Source organism: Staurois parvus, unplaced genomic scaffold, assembly GCF_062004578.1.
Source record: "Staurois parvus isolate SC_StPar_1 unplaced genomic scaffold, SC_StPar_1.0 ptg000604l, whole genome shotgun sequence".
Lineage (NCBI taxonomy): Eukaryota > Metazoa > Chordata > Amphibia > Anura > Ranidae > Staurois > Staurois parvus.
In genome coordinates this window covers 2,347,674-2,369,629 of record NW_028318400.1, presented here as the reverse complement: position 1 = coordinate 2,369,629, position 21,956 = coordinate 2,347,674, and the positions used below count along the sequence as shown (strand labels likewise).

Genomic DNA, 21,956 nt, shown 5'->3' with positions numbered 1-21,956 from the left:
ACTCTCTGAATCTCAACATCTTATGCGTTAGATGCACTTAGATAAGACATCCATATATTCCTGCTTTTTATGTCAAAACACCAAAGTTGTGTAAAACCAACTGATCCTATTTGGAGGACACGTATTTTATATTCCTTGAGACACACTGGAGATAGCTGTTATAATCTTTCTTACTATCTCTAAAGTGACCCTATGGTATTGCTCGTGCATGATCGTAGTATACTTGGCTGTACAACTTGCCCCTAATGATTCCCAGAGTATGCTACTGCTACACGGTCTCACAGGATTCATTCTCAGTTTAGCATGCTTTCCTCCATACCCATCATTCAACCTGGATACATGTGTATGACTATCTGTGTTAAGCAGACACTATGTTAATATCCCAATCCTGCAACCTCCTCACTCTTCCTACAATATTTTTCTCCCACATAGTAACCCGAACTCCTTCACATACATCGTAGTATCTGGTATAGTACATACCTTCTACTCACTCATGGATTAGGTGGTGTTTCAGCCATGAGATATGGGACCTCCATATTTGATGTTCACATTTATGGTTCATCTCGCTGTTGTGTTAAGTTTTGACCTATACAGTTATTCGATTTGATCCATGCTCACGTATGGCCACGGATTATGAATGCCTTCTCCTTGATGGCCTGCCACGGTCTAATAGGCGTTGGGGAGTCCAGCATTCCTTAGTAGTGACCTACTGTACAGCATAAGATCACTCGGTTGGGACCAATATTTACCTTGTTTATGGAAAACGGTTCAACAGAATGAATGGCCTACAGCCTACATCCTGGAATATTCATATGTTATGTTATTGCTGTTGCCCTGCATTGTTTCGCATAAATATGGTATTCTTACTCGGAACGGATACAGTTTATGAAGACCATGTTACAATGGCACGATTGTTTGCTATGCATGATCGAAGTCATTTATAGGAATTGTCTGATTATTTCCTACATTCTGTTTAACTTGTGATCGTATAGTATCTTTGAGGTATGAGTATGCTATATTCCATTGAATAACACAGTCTTAGTGTCCATTCACATCAACATTTTATACATTCAATCTAATAGGACCTTTCCTTTAGCACATACCTCTTTCATATCGGTTCTCGTGCATTTACTCCTGTGAGCCTTACTATCGACCCTCTTGCTCATCCACAATATTTGTACTCATCCAGCTTTATACATATTATTTTACACCTACCTCCCTTTCCAAATAAGAATAGATTACCTCTCGGTATAAATTAGCTACTTCCCACATATCTCTGTGTGTCAAGGACACCTTATGTTGGACTAATTCCTTTGTATACCTCTCGTTTGAGAGAATAAGACCTCTTTATGATTTTACTGTACACTCACAATACGGCTGTCTCTGGGTTCGACACATCTCCACATGTAATTTCGTATTCCTGTATACAATTTTACATACAACCATTTCATAAGAGCTTTAATAGGAGATAGAGTAGCTGGTCTATCTCTTCTCTGGAGTTTAGTTTGTTCTGGAAGTTGAAGGAATATATATTAATACATATATATGGGTTTCTATGAGATACGCCTGACACTTCTTTTCTTCTTTGTCACACTCTTTAATTCTTCCTCCATATAATTACTATCTCTATTTCTACCTCTAGATGACCCTGTTCCCCCCCCCTTTTTTTTTTTTCTCCCCGCCACTCATTTGTTGTACTTATAGACTTTGCACAGGTTTTTCTGGTATACAACATCATGGCTATCAACCACACATCTACATGTTCAGCCCGCACGCTCTCAGTGGCCTCTCTTAACGCCAAGGGCTTAAATATACCTGAGAAACGCTCACAACTTCTAACATACATGAAAAACCTTCGAGCAGATGTGCTATTTATCCAAGAAACACACTTCCGAACGGATCACATACCTAGATTTTCAAATGCTAATTACCCAACGGCTTATCATGCAGTCAACACGGAGGTGAAAGCAAAAGGTGTTTCCATCTTACTTGCCAAACAGCTCCCATTTAAAGTTACTGAGTCTCTCGAGGACCCTGAGGGAAGGTTCCTCTTTCTCAAAGGTTCCCTTTTTAATAGGCCACTTACTTTTGCCAACATTTACAGCCCCAATACTGCACAAGTATGCTTTTTTCGTAAAATCTCCAAATTACTTGCTACGTTTCAATCAGGTATTTTGATTCTGGGAGGTGATTTTAATGTAGCTTTGAATCCGCTGGAAGACACTTCAACTGATTTTTCCTCTAAACCCTTCAAAGCGCTTAAACAGATTAAACTTGAACTTCATGACCTTCTCCTTCATGATACCTGGTGCACCCTTCACCCTACGGACAAAGACTACACCTTTTATTCCGCACCACACAAACGCCATTCCAGAATAGACTATTTTTTTCTTTCACAAAAGGACTTACATATACTAAATTCGGCCTCGATCGAGCCAATGATTCTATCTGACCATCACCCAATTATGATGACTTTACAATTCCCGGACATACCAGCCGCACCCAAAACATGGAGATTGGATCCCTTTCTTCTTACAGACTCATCCGTCACCCTCCAGATCCGTGATTCTTTGACCAACTACTTTAAAGAAAACGCATCTCCAGATACGACCCCCCTCGTACAGTGGGAGGCGCACAAATGTGTAATGCGTGGCCTTCTCATGTCCATATCCGCTTCGCGAAAACGCCTAGCTCAAGCATCTTTTACCGCCTTATTGCAAAAAGTCCGTGTACTGGAACGCACGCATAAACGCTCTAGAGCCTTGGAATCTGCAACAGAACTAGTTCAGGTGCAAAAACAACTCCAAGATGTCGTTGAAAAAAAAACCAAACGTAATTTTACTCTACAACAGAAACTTTTCTATGAACATGGAAACAAGAGTGGCAAATTTCTAGCCAGAGCCTTGCAATCTAGAAGGGCAGCTCAGCAAATCTATCAGCTCACTTCCAAGCAGGGTCGCTTATTGAAAACATCAACGATTATTGCAGCTGAATTTGAGCAATACTATTCCTCTCTCTACAATTTACCCGTACCTCCTAAACCGACAGGAGACATTAGGCCTCGTGAGGCTATTATTCAGACCTTCCTGACCAGATACATGGCAAACCCTATTTCTAGAACAAAAGCGCAAGACTTAGATGGTGCCTTGACCCTGACGGAGCTACAACAAGCCATTGCACAACTGAAACCTGGTAAAAGTCCAGGTCCTGATGGGTTTATCACTTCATACTATAAGTCTTTTAGTGACATCTTAGCACAACCATTTCTACGGGCCTATAATACTTTAGATACACCAGGGCAGTCCATGCGCCATCTCTCTGAGGCTCATATTACGATCATACCAAAAGAGAATAAAGACCAAACCTCTCCAGCGAACTACCGTCCGATCTCTCTATTAAACGTTGATCTAAAGATCGTTGCCAAAATCCTGGCCAATCGTCTATTACGCATCATAGATCCCATCATATCAACAGACCAGGTGGGCTTTGTACCAGGGAGAGAGGCTAGAGACAACACAATAAGGGCCATAAATATTCATCATTGGTTAACTCAAAAACAACAATCTGGCTTCTTTCTATCTTTAGATGCAGAGAAGGCATTTGATAGACTGGCGTGGGACTACATGGAGGCAGTTCTGATTGGACTTGGATTGCCTCCGCGTTTCCTGGCGTTTATCATGTCTCTATATACCACTCCCACAGCTAAAGTGCGAGTTAATGGTCTCCTTTTGAACTCCTTTTCGATAGGTAATGGGACTAGACAAGGATGTCCTTTATCCCCCCTCTTATTTATTCTGACACTGGAACCTTTGTTGAATTGCATCAAACAGAATGATAACATCAAGGGGATTCTGATAAAAGGCAAAATTCATAAAATAGCAGCCTTTGCTGATGACATATTACTTTTCCTAACAGACCCACATATCACTTTACCTAATCTGCTACAAGAATTCAAATTGTTCCAGTATCTGGCTAACTTCAAAATTAACTTCTCTAAATCTCAAGCCCTTAATGTCTCCTTGACCCAAGATGTGTTTAGACAAGCGAAATTGAATTTTCCTTTTACCTGGCAGTCAAAGGCGATCACGTACCTGGGTATCCAATTACCAACTCACCTAACGGAACTTTACGATAAAAACTTCTTACCCCTCTTGCGTAATATCTCCACAGACCTTCAAACTTGGAATAAACCTTGGTTCTCTTGGTTTGGTAGAGCTGCCATTCTCAAGATGAACGTGCTTCCTAGAATATTGTATCTACTGCAAACAATACCAATTAAACTACCAACTTCTTTCTTCGCATCTTATAAAACACTCTGTACCTCCTTTCTTTGGTTTAATAAACGCCCAAGAATTAGCTTTGCCCAACTCACCATGCCCAAGAACGGTGGAGGTATTGGATTGCCTGATATTGCCCGATACTACAGGGCTTGTCACCTAGCAAGGGTAGTAGATTGGACCACGACCCACAATCGTAAAGTTTGGGTTGGTTTGGAGGCAGATTTCTCGACGATACCACTTGCCCCTTCCCCTTGGCTGGAAAACTCTCATATTCCTTCGGAGTTTCGGGAACACCCTCTTATAGGTCCTACCTTAAGCTGTTGCCATCAGTTGTTCCGGAAAAAAGAACTCTCTTCCTCTCCGGGTCCTTTAACTCCGATCAAAATGAATCCAGACTTTCTGCCGGGTATGTCCCGGGCCTTCCTAGCCGGAGATAATTGTCCAGATAACCTGACGGTACATCAACTTTTCAAAGATAAGAAGTTCTTATCTAGAGAGGACATTATGAAGACATGGCCATCCCTAATATTTACGCCATGGATGTTTAGACAACTTCATCACTTTATACGAAGCTCCCCACATATGCAAGATTATTCAAGGCCACTTACTCCGTATGAGAAACTTTGCTTTACGGACGTCCCCCAGAGACATGTTATATCCAAGCTCTATTCCTATTTGGATACCGCCAATATGTCTCAACCTCGAAAGGCATGTGAGGCTTGGTCGCTCGACCTACAACTGCCATTGTCACCGGAAGATTGGGATCACATCTATGATCATATGCATACAGGTTCCATATGTGTCTCTACACAAGAAAACAACTATAAATTATATTCTAGATGGTACAGAGTTCCATCCTTGCTTCATAGATTTGATCCTGATGTTTCGGATTTGTGCTGGAGATGTCAACGGGCAAAGGGTACACTCCTACATATATGGTGGGACTGTCCGCTGCTGCTGCCCTTTTGGAGAAAAGTGCGAGACTTAGTTTCACAAGTAACCACGCATAATCTAGACTTCACCCCTGCACAATTTTAACTCCACCACTCCTCACTTCCTTTTCGGACTTATCGTAAGTCTCTTGCCTTACACATGATAAACGTGGCAAAACAATGTATCCCTGTTCACTGGCGATCAAAACAGGTTCCCACTGTGCGGGAGTGGTTTCTTAGGGTCATCAGGATTGCGGAGAAGGAGGAGCTGATTTCAGTGGCAAAAGAACACCCCGAGAGATTCAGGAAGACTTGGGCGTGTTGGAAACATTTTCAAACCACCAGTATTTATCGTCTTTATATGAATGAATGAGACGAGATCCAAAACACAAAAACCTTTTGAGTTCTCACCTCTAGAATTGCTCCACAGACTGTGTCTACCCGGACTATATCTTACATAAAGGTATAATCTAAGTTACCATAAATAATGCTCCATGATATGATTGGTTGACAGCCACTATTCATTATTTGATCCCCTCCACCCCCCCCCCCTTTTTTTTTGTTATCCCCTTCCTTCTATAATGTTACTCTTCCCACCTCTTTTCACCTGATGTGCCTTTCTCTCTTCTTTTCCTTTCTCCTTTCCTTTCCTACTTTTCTTCACACCTTTTTCTTCTACAAGTAACTACATCTTCTATGAGGGACAGAGTGCCCTTTCACATATAGGTATGATTGTCTTTCACAATAAGAACCCTACATTCCCCGGCTACGGACACAGAAGAACTGTACGCTTTCAGAGGACACATTGTACTACGCTTCATAGTCCCATTATTTGAGTAATCCCTACTCATAAGAGCAGCATCCACTATAATTCTCCAGACTACCTATCATAATCAGCACTGTTATTGGTCTAGTTCATTCATCTACTATAATGTGATCTTTTGTATCAGGGTAATTTATACTTCAAATAAACAATTTATGACCCGTCTGCGCTACGGGAGATTAAGACAGATGTTTATGCGCGGACTGTGTTCCGTATCCGTATATGACTTGTTATGCCTTTCTTATTTCAAAATAAAAACTTTTTTGGAAAAAAAAAAAAAGAAATGGCTTCATGTGATCATCATCCTTTAATAAAAGAGCATTTTTTGGCATGATCAGTCATATTTTCAATATCAATGCCAAAATTTCACAATTTCTGCCATGGTATGCAAACATTTGAGCACAACTGTACATGCGTTGATTTACAAGCACAGGAATATATATTGTTATTGAATTAGCATTATATTAGTTACAGCATGTGGAATACTCTATGATGTCTAGGATCATTTGTATTATGATGGGACTAGTGCAGCACTATTTTTGATATCAGATTAGTGCCAAAATTACTTGTGAGCTAATATGGTGAAAATCAAAAAATGTGTAATCTACTACCAAAAATAAATTATATATATAAAAATAATTAATATATATGTGAAAAACAGGTTCGCTAGCACCCTACACCAACTCATAAATAGTGTTATTAATCCTGGAGAAGATACTGAAGACTGTGGGCCTTGCCTTGACTTAATGATCAGCAGCAGCCTAAGAAGGATTTGATTTTACTAAACCTCATGTGGTGAGCCAGAAGGTACTAAAGACTTGGAGGGGATACAAGGAGGAATAGACCCCTGGAGACTTGGAGGGGATACAAGGAGGAATAGACCCCTGGAGGTGAGAAGGGGAAATCCAAATAATGAGGTGAGCGCATAATAGAGGAACAATTATCCTGAAGCCGTCTTATGTGTTGGAACAGATCCTTATATTAACATTGAAGAACTATTTATTTGAATATTATTTTGGACACTGGTTGATGTGATATATTGTTTTTTGGTTATGGGATTGGATGATTTTTTAAGTCACTAATATACTTGTTTATATTTAGGTTAATCATATAGAGCATTTGTGAATTTGTAATCACAAGTGTAGGATTTATAAATTCAAAAATACTTTTTGGTACACTAATTTATATATAATTTTTAGTACATCATTTATTTAGTAAGGGAGCGCTGCACTATGGTTTGAATATTTACTATTTTTGATATATTGATGTTTTGCACATCTAGTATGAGAGGTCATTGAGTGCACTGCAGCTGGACATCACCCATATTTCATTATATTTTTATATTCTATATCACGATATATTATGGATCACATATGGTGTGTAGCACAGTTGGGTTCAGATTCATAACAGCGCATAAGGATTGCATTTTTTGCCTTTTTTCAGCAGCACTCTTCACCTTTTAGTTGAATAATGTCTGAAAAAAAATCCTTGACAAAAGCTGTGAAAACATGCAATTCTGCTCCAAAAAAAGCTAAAAAAAAAACCACTTAAAAGGAAACACTTGGAAAAACACTTGAAAACATGATGCTTAGGTTTGAATGTAGCCTTAAGGTTTTTTTTTACTGGCGAGGCATTGAAATTCTAAGCTGTTACAACTGACTGTTCATTGGCTTGTTGCCTAATTTTAGGAATAGATCATACACTTTAATGAACTCATGAAGGCTAAAAGCAGTCTGGGAAAGTTCATTTTTTAAAAGAATCGTGGATCATCTATGCATTATGACATCAGTTTAAGAAGACCTAATGTACTGTATAATGTACTATTTATACTAGGGTTTCACTGACACCGGTATCAGTGCTGGTACGAAGCATTTACACAACTACTGCAAATGCTCCAATACCTGAAACCGATACCTTTTGCCGTGAAATTCTATCCCATACAAACTGAATGGGCTCAAATCGCACTGCAACAAATGGCATGTGATTTAAACTGAAATCGCACTACTTCAGCTGAAGTAGCACTGTGATTCCTGTCTGAATCACATGCGGTTTCCCTGCGGGTGTGATTTGCAGTGCGATTTGGTCCATTAATTTTATATGGCTCAAATTGCACTACAAATCACACTGCACCCACAGGGAAACCGCATGTGATTTGGACAGGAATCGCATCACATTCCTGTTCAAATCACATGTGATTCTTTGCAATGTCATTCGAGCCCATTCATTTTGCATGAGCTCAAATCGCACAGCATGCAAAATGAATGGGCTCGATGTATGGGCAAGTATTGAGCACAAGTATTGGCACTCGTCAATAAAAAAAGATATCGGTGCAACCCTAATTTAGGCTCCGTTCACACCAATGTGTTTTTTTAGTGCTTTTTGCAGAAACTCACTACAGTCCATTTAGCATGCTTTCCTATGGAACATGTTCACATCTATGCTTTTTTGAGCTCCTGTGTTTTTGGAAAGGGTCAGGGACTTTTCTCAAAGCAAAAAGCAGCATTTTTGCTACAATAAATTTCAATGGAGAATCTGCTGAAATGCAAGGTAGTGCATTTTTGCCGCGTTTTTGCTGCATTTTGCATTTTGCCCAGCAAAAAAAAAATTCCACTTTAAAAAAAAAAAAAAAAGAGCATCACAAAACACAGTGAAAAAGCTTTAAAAACACATCAAAAACACGTGAAGAAAACCGCAAAAAGCACTGCAAAACAGACAAAAAGCAAAGTGCATAGGTGTGAACGGAGCTTTATACCTAATATATAACCTATAATCAGGGCTTAAAAAAAGCCGCTCGCCAAATGCGAGGGGAAATCCTTGTGTGGTGAGCACAGATGGAGCAGCTCCACCTGCGTTCCAAGCCTCATTGTGAAGCCGAGTTCCAGTTTCCAACTTCTGGTTTCCGACTTCTTCTTCGGCACTGCCATTACACTGGCAGCGCCGCTGAGGGGACAGATGCAGGAGAGGTCCGCTCTCCTCCGCTGAGAGGAGACACCCGCTCTCCACCGCCACGGGGGACTCGAGGAGAGGTCCGCTCTGCCCCACCACGGGGGACATGAGGAGAGGCCCACTTTCCACTGCCTTGGGGGACACGAGGCCCGCTCTCCACCGCTTATGCCTTCAGATACAGTACGTAGTTTGTTAGTGGACTGAAATCTGACATTTTTAGGATGCTGACATGAAAGAAAGTAAATGTAACTGAGTGTCAAGCTTATATTAGATACAAATATTCTAAAGCAATATAAAGCTGTGCAGATTTTTGCTCTAGGCTTGGTTAAAGATTCTTACGAGAGAACAAAGGAAACTTTTCATAATACAGGCCATTTAAATCAACACAAACATGCATCAGGTATGACTGTTTGAACAAAAACTTCATTGTAAAGAAATAATATACCTATAGGCATCGCTTGCTAAGACTTGGGTTATAGTAATGAAAACACATTCCATAAAGCCTGCATAGCTGTTGCAGTGTCAATGTTCTAAAAGTTCCAAACAGCTTTATTTCTGGGCTTTGTCTTGTCTGTCTTGTGGTCTTTGGTGGCAGAAAATGGGTAGCTGCCATGCTGGGGAAAAGACATGACATCTTTTATTAAATTCTGATAAAATGCTAATTACCATCATGCTAATTCAGTGGCTTCAATACTTCTCTAAGGTCTCTGCTGGAGATAAAAAAATACAACATGTTTACAGTAACTACTATTCAATGTTTTTTGGCATCAAAATAAGCACTTTTTCTTATGCTATACTTCTGTAAACTAAACTTACATCTTTTAAAAGAAACTTTAGTTACTAAAGTCTCTTTTTAAAGATGCAGGAGATAAACAAAAAAAATACAAAATGTTTACTATAGGTTTAAAGCTGTAAAACTTGATATTTTGATTGCATCCTATTGCTATTGCGCTATTGATGTTATGTTTAAATTGACATAATAAAGCTATGTTATAATTGCAGTTTTTTTTATATTTTGGACTCTTTATTCTAAAGAAAAATGAAATTTCATAAGCTTTAAGGGGGCATGGCTGGGGGCGGGGTTGGGTGGCAGGCCAGGGGTGGGGTTGGAGGCGGACCTGGGCAAGGTTGGGTGGGGCAACTGGTGGAGAGTAAGGTTTGTGCCTGGCTAGTCGGTCTAGACTTGAAATTTTAAGCCCTTACCTATATATATATATAATATACTGTATACATATATATAACTAACATATGACCTGACATATCTATGTACAGTATATGCTGTTGTTTGCTACGAGCTTGGCACTGATAAAACTCTATGGACAGTACCTCCATTATTTTAACTGAACACATGAATATAGCAATATGAATATAGCAAATGAGCATTGTCAGTTCCTTTGCACTCTCCTGCATTTCGCAATTGGTTGTGTGATGTTGCCCATCACAAAGAAGGACCTTTCTATGCTTTGATTGTTGACTGCATTGCTGCAGTCCACATTCATTCAGTTGAAGAAGATATTAAGGCCACTGGCACCTCTTTGTTTTCACAAATACATAAGCCCTTCCTTCCTATAGCTAAGCTTAGAGTAGCCCAAATAGGAGCAAGGTGGTTCTTCCACCTGCTAAAGAGAGCAGGGGCGTGGCTTAGGGGAGTTGTGTGTGTCTATGGATGTACATAGCGAGGCTCAGGAGTGCTCATGCATGGTTGCTTCCTTAGCACCTAGTTCGCTGAGGAAGTACACAGAAGAAGGAGGAATGGATAGCACCAGCGGGGGGCTGCCAAAGAGGAGGAAAGGGATTGTTCTAGGCAATATCAATGCAGGTAAGCATAACCTCTATTTTATTGTAACAAAAAAAACCTTTAATATCAGATCATTTGCACTGTACTTGCCAAATGTACAATTGTACCCTTTACCCACATGGAAGAAAAATATATTTGAAATATATTTTAAAAATATTCTTCCCAAATATATTGCCATATATTTGAAAAGCTACAATTTTGCCCATATTCAATATATTTCAAAATATATTTCAATAAATATATACTGCATGTTGAAATGCGTTTTTATTTCAAAATATATGAAAAATATTTTTAAAAATATATGAAAAATATACTGTATGTCTTTAAAAATACAAATCTACATTTTTGGAATGCATTAACAAATATATGTAAAAATAAATGTTAAAATGACTTTTTTATATGTTAAAAAATATATGAAGAATATATTTTAAAAATATATTTTTAAAAATATTTTCATATATTTTATGTAATAAAAACACATTTCACCATGCAATACATGTATATATATTTATTGAAATATATTGAATATAGCCACAATTGTAGCATTTGAAATATATGGCAATATAATTGGGAAGAATATTTAAAAAATATATTTCAAATATATTTTTCTTCCATATGGGTAGAAACACAGCGTACGTTGGGTTAAATAAACCCTAACATTAGTGTAATGGACAGTCATTCTGGTTCCTGTTCAGGCTGCTCCCAGTAAACTTAGAGGCATGGGGAGCTCAGGTGGCCTAGAAATATATTTATCATAATAGTAACTAGCACTTCCAATGCCTGGGCATTTACTGGCCATACATGGATCAGAACTCGGCCAGTTAGCAGGGACTGGCTGAATTTCGATCCTTGTGTGGCCACTGTGGTTGAACAGAAGTTGATCTATCAATATGCTGGTATATTTTTCTGGTATATTATCTATAAAAATTTAGATTTTCTTTTCAAATAATTTTGTCTCAATTTTCTGGCAACTCTGGCCATTTATGGCCACATACAGTAGACAAATTTTAGGGGAAAGCTAGTGCAAGGTATGTTGAGTCAGAAGACACTATGACACTACAGCAAATGGGCTGTTCACTCTTCAAGGAAGGTTGTTCTCTTTACAATGAATAACCAATCATGTGCATTGAAAAAAACAGCATTTTTTTGCACATGTTTGGATGAAGGAAATCAGCAGAATATCACCTGATTCACTAAGATCTGGGGCAAATATCCTCTGAAAAGTGTAACTTCCCTTGCAAAGTTAACAGTTTCTTTCTTAGTTAAACAACCCTGTGGGTTCAAGGAACACAGAACCATCACTCTTTGCTGTTGTTAGTATGTACTTTAAAAGCAGGCCCTAGGTGACACCCAGAAGTCCAAGTTCAATTTTCAATACCATGAAACATGCTCAGAAAGGTGGAATTTTCCTTTAAAATGTTTTTTTCTTTTACTATGAAGGACACAGTGAATCTTGTTTCTTGTTACATTTTGTAGTATATGAACATAATTTATAGATAATGTTTATTTACAATGATTGAAGATAATGCTAGCTCTGTATACTTAGGAAATCAAGAGTTCAGGAACACTAAATATGTTTCCTTGGAAGGAATCTAATGACAGTATACACTCATGCAAGTAAACCAATTACCGCGGCAATCTATTTTCACTGCTACACACTTTATTCAGAACCTGTACCAAGTAACTACAATTAAAGTGGTTCTAAAGACAGAAGAGTTTTTTTACCTTAATGCGTTCTCTGCATTAAGGTAAAAAAAAAATCTTAATTCAGCTTCCCCCCCCTTATACTTACCTGAGCTTGATCTTAATCCGGTGACATGCACACAGGGGCAGACTGACAACTCATGGGGACCCGGGGCAATAGGGGATCATGGGGCACCTGTGTCCTTGCCCAAACTCAAAAAAGCCTATGAAAAAGGTACCAGGGGCATCTCATGGGGCCCCCTACTGACCCCGCGCCCTCGGACAGTGACCCGAGTTTCCAAATGGTCAGACAAGAGCATTGGCTCTCCCAGTCCTCTTCCTCCTCATTGGCTCAGAAGCAGCAACAGGAGCCATTGTCAATCACAGCCAGTGAGGGGGGAAGGGGGCGAGTTGTTCTGTTTTTTTTATTGGACACAGAGAAGTGGCTCAGGAGTGAATCCACATGAGTGTCCCCATAGCAAGTGAGAGGAGCCAGGAGCACCAGTGGGGGACCTTAGTAGAGGAGGATTAGGGCTGTTCTGTGCTACTATACTACTATACTATACTATACAGAGCAGGTAAGTATGACATATTTTTTATTTTAATTTTAAAAAATGTGAACATTTACAAACACTTTAATAGATAATGTTTTAGGGTTTTTTGCCCACTTTTATTTATCTAAAAGTCAGTTTCTGCCCATGCAGGGGCTGTTTAACATAGCAACAAATACAATTCTCTTTCAACCTCGTGTCTATTTTGTCGTACAGCTCTGCCTAGTCATCCTATAAGCAGAGCTGCCTCACTGTCAGCTTCCCCACTTTCCACTTCCGACAACTGATTCCTTCCGCCACCAGACTGAACCTATTATCTGCTCGCATACAAACTGCTGATTGCTTAGATTGGCATATGGGTCTGTTTAGACAGGGACGGCCTCTGTCCCTTCACCTTCTCCAACTCTCACTCTCAGAACTCAGTTTAGCTTGGCAGCCTGTGTAGACCAGGCAGACCAGGACATGCACTCCCCACTAGGGATCAAGCTTGGCCCGAAGCTGGGTTTGAACCAAAGTCAAAAGCTGTCAGTTCTGCTCACTACTGCCCAACCAACTGCGACCAGATCATTCCCCATTCTGCAGTTGCACATACATAAAGGGGAGGGGATGCTCATGACATCATTGACATCTTCAATGGGTCAATGACATTGACCTGGTATGGACCTATGGCCATACCAGGTCAATGATGTGACAAGCATCCCTGCCCTTTTTTTTTGTACAATCTGCCTTGGCCACAACTGGGTGGACTTTTGTCTTTGTTTCAGCCAGACTAACTATGTAACTATGTAACAGTTGGTTGGGCAGCAAGGGCGGAAGCGACAGCTTCCTTCCAGGATTGGTCCATACTAAGATATGGACAAAACTTGAGCTCAATCTTACTCCCCAAATGTCAGGCTTCAAACTGCTCTTGCAATACATAGGAGCCACGATTGACTAGAGAATCCTATCTTTTTTGGGCAACATTAAGTTGATTCTTGTCAGTTTCACGCCTGTTCAGGAACTCTTTCCCTGCCGAAATAGGATTTATCTACATTATTAGGCCTCATGCACACAGGATCTTTTAAAAAAGCTCCTACTCTTGGCAGAAGCGTTTTGGCAGAAGAAAATGCCTGATGCTTGTCAAACAGTCTAATGCTTTTACAAGTGTTTAGGCGTGTTACAAGTGTCAAGCGCTTGGGCGTTAATTCATTTAATTGGACAGAGTAATACTTTATTCTGGCCATTGAAATGAATTAACGCTCAAGCACTAAACATGCCCAGCGTTAACATGTGTGCAGACACGTTTACACGCTTCATGTGTTTTTTCTGCTGAAATGCTGCTGCTCCTGGATGCACTGGCCCTGGGTTTATTCCTGTTGGTAAATGCTACTGCAACTAAAAGCTTCTAAAAGTCTATGTTTACATGGGCACATAGCATAACATGGAGGGCCATTTGGAAGCAGTAAAAAAAATACCGCCTGACGCCCCTAAAAGCGGTTGCAAAAATGCCCTGTGTGCATAAGGCCTTACAGTGACAGGCATTCCCTCTGTCACAAAAGCAAATAGGACTGTAACTGATCAGAACTTTAAAAGTTACATAGTTAGTCTGGCTGAAAAAAGACAAAAGTCCATCCAGTTCAACCATTAAAAAAAAAAAAATCATTCTGTTTCTGTGACTCCTAAATATTGAAGAGAAATACAGCCAGGGGATTACAGTAGCATCATTACGTAGAAGGGTGCATGCAATAGTAACCTTTCCATTTTCATTTTTGTTGTGACAGCTACACTTTAAGATATTGGGGGTACAAAATGTGCTATATTAGCAGTTCTGTACAAGCAGGGCAACATAAAATATTCTCATTTAATTTCTCTAAATAATATTTTAAACATAAATGAGTAATTATAACAGCAATACTGCTGAGTAAACAGAAATCAGACGTTCTTGACTGATTTAAATAACTCAAGCTGTCAGATCTAAATGTAGCTGTGCAGGTCAATAGAAAGAGCAGTCTATGTAGTAAGTATAGGCAACTCATAAGCACATTTTCGGAAATGTACTCATATTTTTCAGACATCAAAATAAGCTTGATGCTTAAGCAGTGCCGGGACATGGTCATCTAGCACCCAGGATGAAGATGCTAAACTGCGCCCCTCCCCTCCAAAACATATCAGTATTATGTGTCGGCAAAATCCCCCCCCCCCAAAAAAAAATAAGCACTAATCTACGCACTAAGCATAAATTCCATTTGCATGCCAATATTCTCCCAAAACAAAAAGTCCTCCTCCTCCAAGTACAAATCCACAAATCCCCCCACTGAAATCCCCCTCTCTGGGCAAATCTTTGCCCCCCCCATCCCCCCTCCCAGCTCAAATCCTCTCTCTCCAAATCCTCCCTCTTAGCATAACCCCCCCACACACACACTCACAAATCATCCCTATTAGCACAAAACCTCCCCCCAAATCCCCCTCCCTAACATAAATTCCCCCTTCAAAAATCTCCCCTCCTAGCACAAATCCTCTCCCCTCTCCCAAATCACCCCTTCTAGCATAAATATTCCCCCCATCCAAGGGCCTTCCCTACTGACCACCAATGTAAGGGCAGTCATTCTACTCTGACCACTCAAGTAAGCAGGCCTTCTCCATTGTTCACCAATGTAAAGGGGGCCCTTCTCCACTGACCAATAATATGAGGAGGCATGCTTTGCTGACCTCCAATGTTCTGCATTTCTTTTATTTCTAATATCATTTGCTTCCTTTTCATTTTGGGATTAATACTGAAAATAATTTTCATCAACAAGACTGCACTGGATGTCAGATACTTTCAGTATTCCAGTTTTTATTTTTTTATTGCTATATCTGCAACATACTGGTCATGTTAATGTAATGTAAGCTATAGCTTATTCTTTTAAGAGATGCTATTAAATAAAATTATCATTCTGACATTTGCTAAACTGTCACAGAGAAGAGCCACACACTAGAAGCACATTAGGAAAAATATTACCCACACAATTTTAAGTAAAGAATAAAAGGAAATATTCCCCTTTGAATTGTATGTGCCAGATCCATATCTACATCTTGTAGCTGAATGGCGCACTCTGTACAATAGATTGCATAGAAAACCAAGCTGCAATGACAGGGTGACCAGATGTCCTCGATTAGCAGGGACAGTCATTGCTTTGGAAAGGGTGCCACCAAATAGAAAAATGTCAGAGATAGTATCCTTGGAAAAGTAAAGCTCTCTGACAGCACAGATGTGATACCCATGTTCGTTTTAGCAATATGTTGGGTCATGATTGTTAAAGTAGAATTCAAGTCTAGCTTGAACTAGGTTTAAAACTGCTCATCTCCCTTTCTCACTTCTATTCTAACTACTCTGTAGAAGGAAGATGCTTATACTTACCTATTCTCAGGGCACTCCGGTCTGGTCACATGATCTCCCCATCAGCTGGTTTCAGGGGGAAAAAAGAGAGCACCAATAACAGCTGGAATATCTGGGCGGTGGCATCACCGGAAAGCTTAGTATGGCACCAAGGCCGGGACAGGGGTTGAGCAGGAGGGGCAGCTGCCTTGGGCACTGTGGTATCATGTGAGGTGGGGGGGCAATGCAAGGAAAGTGGGGGAGGGGATTTGTCTTGGGAGAAGAAATTTGGGGTAAGGCAGGGTGTAGGAATTTTTCTAAGAGGGGACATTTGGGAGGGGATGCTAGCAGTGGTGCTTTGGGGGGATATGTGTTAGGACAGGGGATGGTGGATTAGTGCTAGGAGGAGGACCTACAGGGTTTGTGCTAGAAGAGGTCATATGGTAGAGGGGGGAGGGGATTTGTGCTAGAAGGGGATTTTATTTGGGGGGTGGGGGGAGAACCTGTGCCAGTAGGGATGATTGGGTTGTATTTGCGATAGGAGGGGAAATTTAGAGGGGAGGATTTGTGCTAGGAGTTGGGGTTGGATTTTTGCTGGGAGGGGGATTTGGAGTGGAGGGGAGAGAATTTGTGTTGGGAGGGGAAATTTGAGGGGTAGAGGATTTGTGTTAGGGGGGGTGATTGGGGGGAGGGTGGATGGGGTGGGGCAAATATTCCTGCTGGGGGGAGATTTCAGCAGGGGGTGGATTTCTACTAGGAGGAGGGGGAATTTATGCTTAGAATGGTAAGCATGCAGATTAATGTTTGATTTTTTTTTGGGGGGGGGGATTTTTACTGACACATTATGCCCCTGGGCGCTAAATGACCTTGTCCAATCACTGTATAGGACATCTGTTGTTGGCTGCCCTTCTCTCTCCTGAAGCAGGTTGATAGGAGCTGATCAGGTGATGTGACCAGAACTCTTTGAGAATAGGTAAGTCTATGCAGGGTAGTTAGGACAGAAGTTAGGAGGGGCTGGGTACAGTTTTAACCTTACATAGATCTAGCCTGGACTTCTACTTTATGAAGTGCTAGAAAGACTACAAGCAGCAAAGTGTTTCTGGCAAAAAAAGGCTGGCCAATAAAAGTAGAGCATGTAGAACAAGGTTAGTGACAGTCACAGTAGAGACAAGAAGTCAAAATAATGGGTCTGGCTGCACATTGGCAGAAGGTCCCTGGAGGGACAATTACATGCCAACATCATATCACACCTTGGTAATGAAGCAAAGGAAACAAGACTGTGAAAGGAAACCTGTAGCGTGAAAAAGAATGTCAGTTGGCTTCAGTAGTTTCTAAGTCATTAACCCATAACAAATATACAGATCAGATATTCTGACTTCCATAGCTGTATGCTTGTTCTCAGTCAATGACCCAGAAAGTATTGAAGACAGTAATGGCCATGCAGCTAGCATTTTCACAAAGAAGGTAACAATGTCAACCAACACATAGATTTTCCTTAAGCCTGGGTTCATACTGATGCGGTGTGAAATTTGCACCGGTTTCTGTGCGATTTCCGCACCACATCATAATTGCACCCTGTTCATGCAAACTGCTGCGGGTGTGTATGCTAAGTTAACAACACCCCGAAATCGGTGTGATGTGCAGAATCGGATCACAAGGCTGTGAATACCGATGCGGTCCGATTCTAATGTGGACAAAAAAAAGGATCCTGCACCTTTTTGGCGCAGATGCGGTGCGATTTGAGCCATACAAAATGTATGGCTCAAACTGCACCGCACAGAATTCACATGTGATTTGCACAGGAATGTGGTGTGGTTCCAGTGTGAATCACATGCGATATGCTGCACCACAGAAGTATGAACCCGGCTAAAACTAGGTATTGTTTGATCTCAACCTTCCAGCATGCCAGCAAGACTAAAAACTAATTTCCCCAAAAAGTTTCTTTTTGGAATTTCTTGTTTATATGAGAACTTAAAGCATACAGTGGTTGTAAAGGTAAAATGGTTTTTACCTTAATGCATGCTCTGCCCATCCAAATACTCACCTGAGCCCGATCTTGGTCCACCGCTGTGCATGTCTGCAGCAGCTCCGTTCTCCTCTCCCAGATCTCACAGGCTTGTCTGAGAGCAGAAAGCGATTGGTTCCTGCTGCTGTCAATCAAAACCAGTAAGCAGAGAGCGAGGCCGTGCTGGGCTGTGCCTGAATAGACGCAAGTAGCTCGGCTCGAGAACAAGCCTGATACGAGTGCCCACCATAGGAAACAGCTTCAGATGGTGGGCACTCAGCGGAGGGGGGGGCAGTAGTGCCATTGAGGGACCTGAAAAGAGGACAATTGGGGCTACTCTGTGTAAAACTACTGCACAAAGCAGGTAAATATGACATGCTTGTTAATTTATTTTGAAAAAAAGGGAAGCTTTACAATTATTTAACTCCAGGCATGAAAATTTTCATTTGAACATTCAGCTCAGTCACAAGGAAGGTGCAGGTGGTGGCATCTTAAAGCGGAGCTTCACCTAAAAGGGGAAGTTCCGCTTTAAGTACTCCTCCCCTGCCACATTTGGCATGCAATTTTTTTTTGTTGGGGAGGGGGGGTGCAGATACCTAGTTTTGACAGGTAACCTTTTCCACTTCCAGCTCAGTTTGCTCAAATTCAAACTGTACATGTTGTATTAATGCATCCATAGACCATGTTGCTGAGCCAGTAATATTTACCCACTGTTGTGTCCAGGAGTCTGGGAGGTAGAGTAGCTATAGAGTGCTTTATAAACACATTCTGAAATCCATGAATTCTCAATCACAAATTCAAACTAAATGATCTATAAATAAAATTAGCAGGACCCACAAAAGGATCGATGCAGTGGCGCATTAGTGTCACAATGTGGAATTTTCGCAACACAACATGGCTAAGCTTTTTAGATATACACCAATCAGCTGCAACATTATGATCATTGACAGGTAAGGTGAAAAATATTGATTATCTCATTACATTAGCATCTAAAAGTGGGTAAGATATATTAGGTTGTAGGTGAACATGTTGTCCCTGAAGCTGATATGTTGAATGCAGAAAAAATGAGCAAGAGTAAGGATTTGAATGACTTTGACAAGAGCCAAATTGTAATGTCTAGACAACTGGGTCAAAGCATCTCCAAAACAATAGATCTTGTGGGATGTTCCCAGTCTGCAGTGGTGAAGATTGACCAAAAGTGGCCCAAGGAAGGAAAACTAGCAAAATGGTGACAGGGCCATGGACAGCCAAGGCTAAGTGATGCGCGTGGGGAACAATGGTTGGCTCATGTAATCTGTTCCAATAGAAGGGCTACTGTAGCTCAAATTGCTGAAAAAGTTAATGTTTTCGACAGAAAGGTGTCAGAACACACAGTGCATCACAGTTTGTTGCATATGGGGCTTCGTAGCTGCAAACTGGTCAGAGTGCCCATGCTGACCTGTGTCCACAACCAAAAGCAATGGGCACTTTAGTATCAGAACTGGACCATGGATCAGTGAAAGAAGGAGGTCTGATCTGATGAATTCAAGAATGGTTTGAGGAACACAACAAAGAGTTTGAGGTGTTGATTTGGCCTCCAAATTCTCTCAGATACTTTAATTGAGTATCTGTGGGATGTGCTGCAAAGACAAGTCTGATTCATGGGGATCTCATTTCGCAACTTTCAGGACTTAAGGAACTGCTACTGATGGCTTCGTGCCAGCTACCACAGCATATATTCAGAGGTTTAGTGGAGTCCATGCTTTGATGGGTTATGATAGGTGGTAACAATGTTATGGCTGAACAATGTCATTCTTGGCCATAGTGATGAGCTTTTATGAACCCTCAGCATAAAATAACACTATTACATATTATGCTGTTTTTGGACTCCAACATACAGGTGAATCTCGAAAAATTAGAATATTGTGCAAAAGTTAATTTATTTCAGTAATGCAACTTAAAAGGTGACACTAATATATGAGATAGACTCATTACATGCAAAGCAAGATAGTTCAAGCCGTGATTTTTCATAACTGTGATGATTATGGCTTACGGCTCATGAAAACCCCAAATCCACAATCTCAGAAAATTAGAATATTGTGAAAAGGTGCAATATTCTCGGCTCAAAGTGTCCCACTCTAATCAGCTAATTAAGCCATAACACCTGCAAAGGGTTCCTGAGCCTTTAAATGGTCTCTCAGTCTGGTTCAGTAGGAATCAAAATCATGGGAAAGACTGCTGACCTAACGGTTGTCCAGAAAACCATCATTGACACCCTCCATAAGGAGGGAAAGCCTCAAAAAATAATTGCAAAAGAAGTTGGATGTTCCCAAAGTGCTGTATCAAAGCACATTAATAGAAAGTTATGTGGAAGGAAAAAGTGTGGAAAAAAAAGGTGCACAAGCAGCAGGGATGACCGCAGCCTGGAGAGGATTGTCCGGAAAAGGCCATTCAAAAGTGTTGGGGACTTTCTCAAGGAGTGGACTGAGGCTGGAGTCAGTGCATCAAGAGCCACCACACACAGACGGATCCTGGACATGGGCTTCAAATGTCGTATTCCTCTTGTCAAGCCGCTCCTGAATAACAAACAACGTCAGAAGCGTCTTACCTGGGCTAAAGAAAAACAGACCTGGTCTGTTGCTCAGTGGTCCAAAGTCCTCTTTTCTGATGAGAGCCCCCCCCTCATCCCCCGGGTTTCTCACTCCCTGCGGCTACTGCAGGAGATCTGTCAGGGTAGACTGTCCCCTGGGGCTCTGAGCTGAGACAGTATCTCTCCCACTGCCCAGAGCCAGTGCTGACACTTCCCCCCACCACCACAGATGGGAGAGGAGAGAGAAAGCTGATTCTGCCCCTCCTCCTCCTCCCGCCCTCTCCACCTGTGTCTGCCCTGCCCACACTCCCTGGCAGTCTTGTGTCTTCTCTCTCCCCTTCTTTCTTTCTTTCGGAAAAAAATAAACTATAAAATTGTAAAAAAAAAAATAAAAACCTACTGACACTATTGGCAGAACTACCAGGGTTTCAAAGGTCGCTCTTGCGACAGGGCCCTGGCGTTCCACCACCGGGCTTCAAGGAAAGAGTCCTCGGGGATGGGGCTGCTCATTCTAAAATGCCCGGGCTTTTTTTTGCCCCCGTCTGGGCCTGGTGGACATGTAAGAACTTTGTAGTCTAAATTTGCTAAGATTTAATTGGACGATTTGCACAATGAAAAGGCTTTCTCTAACCTGTTGGTGTCGACGGCACGCAAATATGAGGCCTCTCGGCAGCTGGGCCTTGATGCTGATAGGCCACATATTTACGTACCCAAAGTAAACACACATGTGTCGAGAGCGCGCACCCTGCGGGCTCCCGGCATATTTATCTGGAGGTAATAAAAGGAGTGTTTCCTAAGTATAATAAACATTTTAGTTCTCAGGAAGAACTCAAACTCAGATGAAACAAATTACTGTCCATTGTCCAATGCTATAGATCCCTTGGGTTACCTTCCCTGCTGAAGACTGTGAAAAAATGTAATTACAGTAGCAGATGTTGTATCAAGGACAAATGAAATTTCTGGGCAATTACTGTAAAAATTCTTTAATGTTATAGCATATCATCAGTCCCCAGATGCCTCTGTGAAAGAACC

General features: G+C 41.1%; 1 protein-coding gene across 3 annotated transcripts in view; it reads right to left on the bottom strand.

Annotated features, from left to right (window-relative positions):
* HTR7 (5-hydroxytryptamine receptor 7) overlaps nt 1-21,956 on the bottom strand; it is a 200,129-nt gene that overhangs the window by 152,721 nt on the left and 25,452 nt on the right. The window lies entirely within an intron of this gene.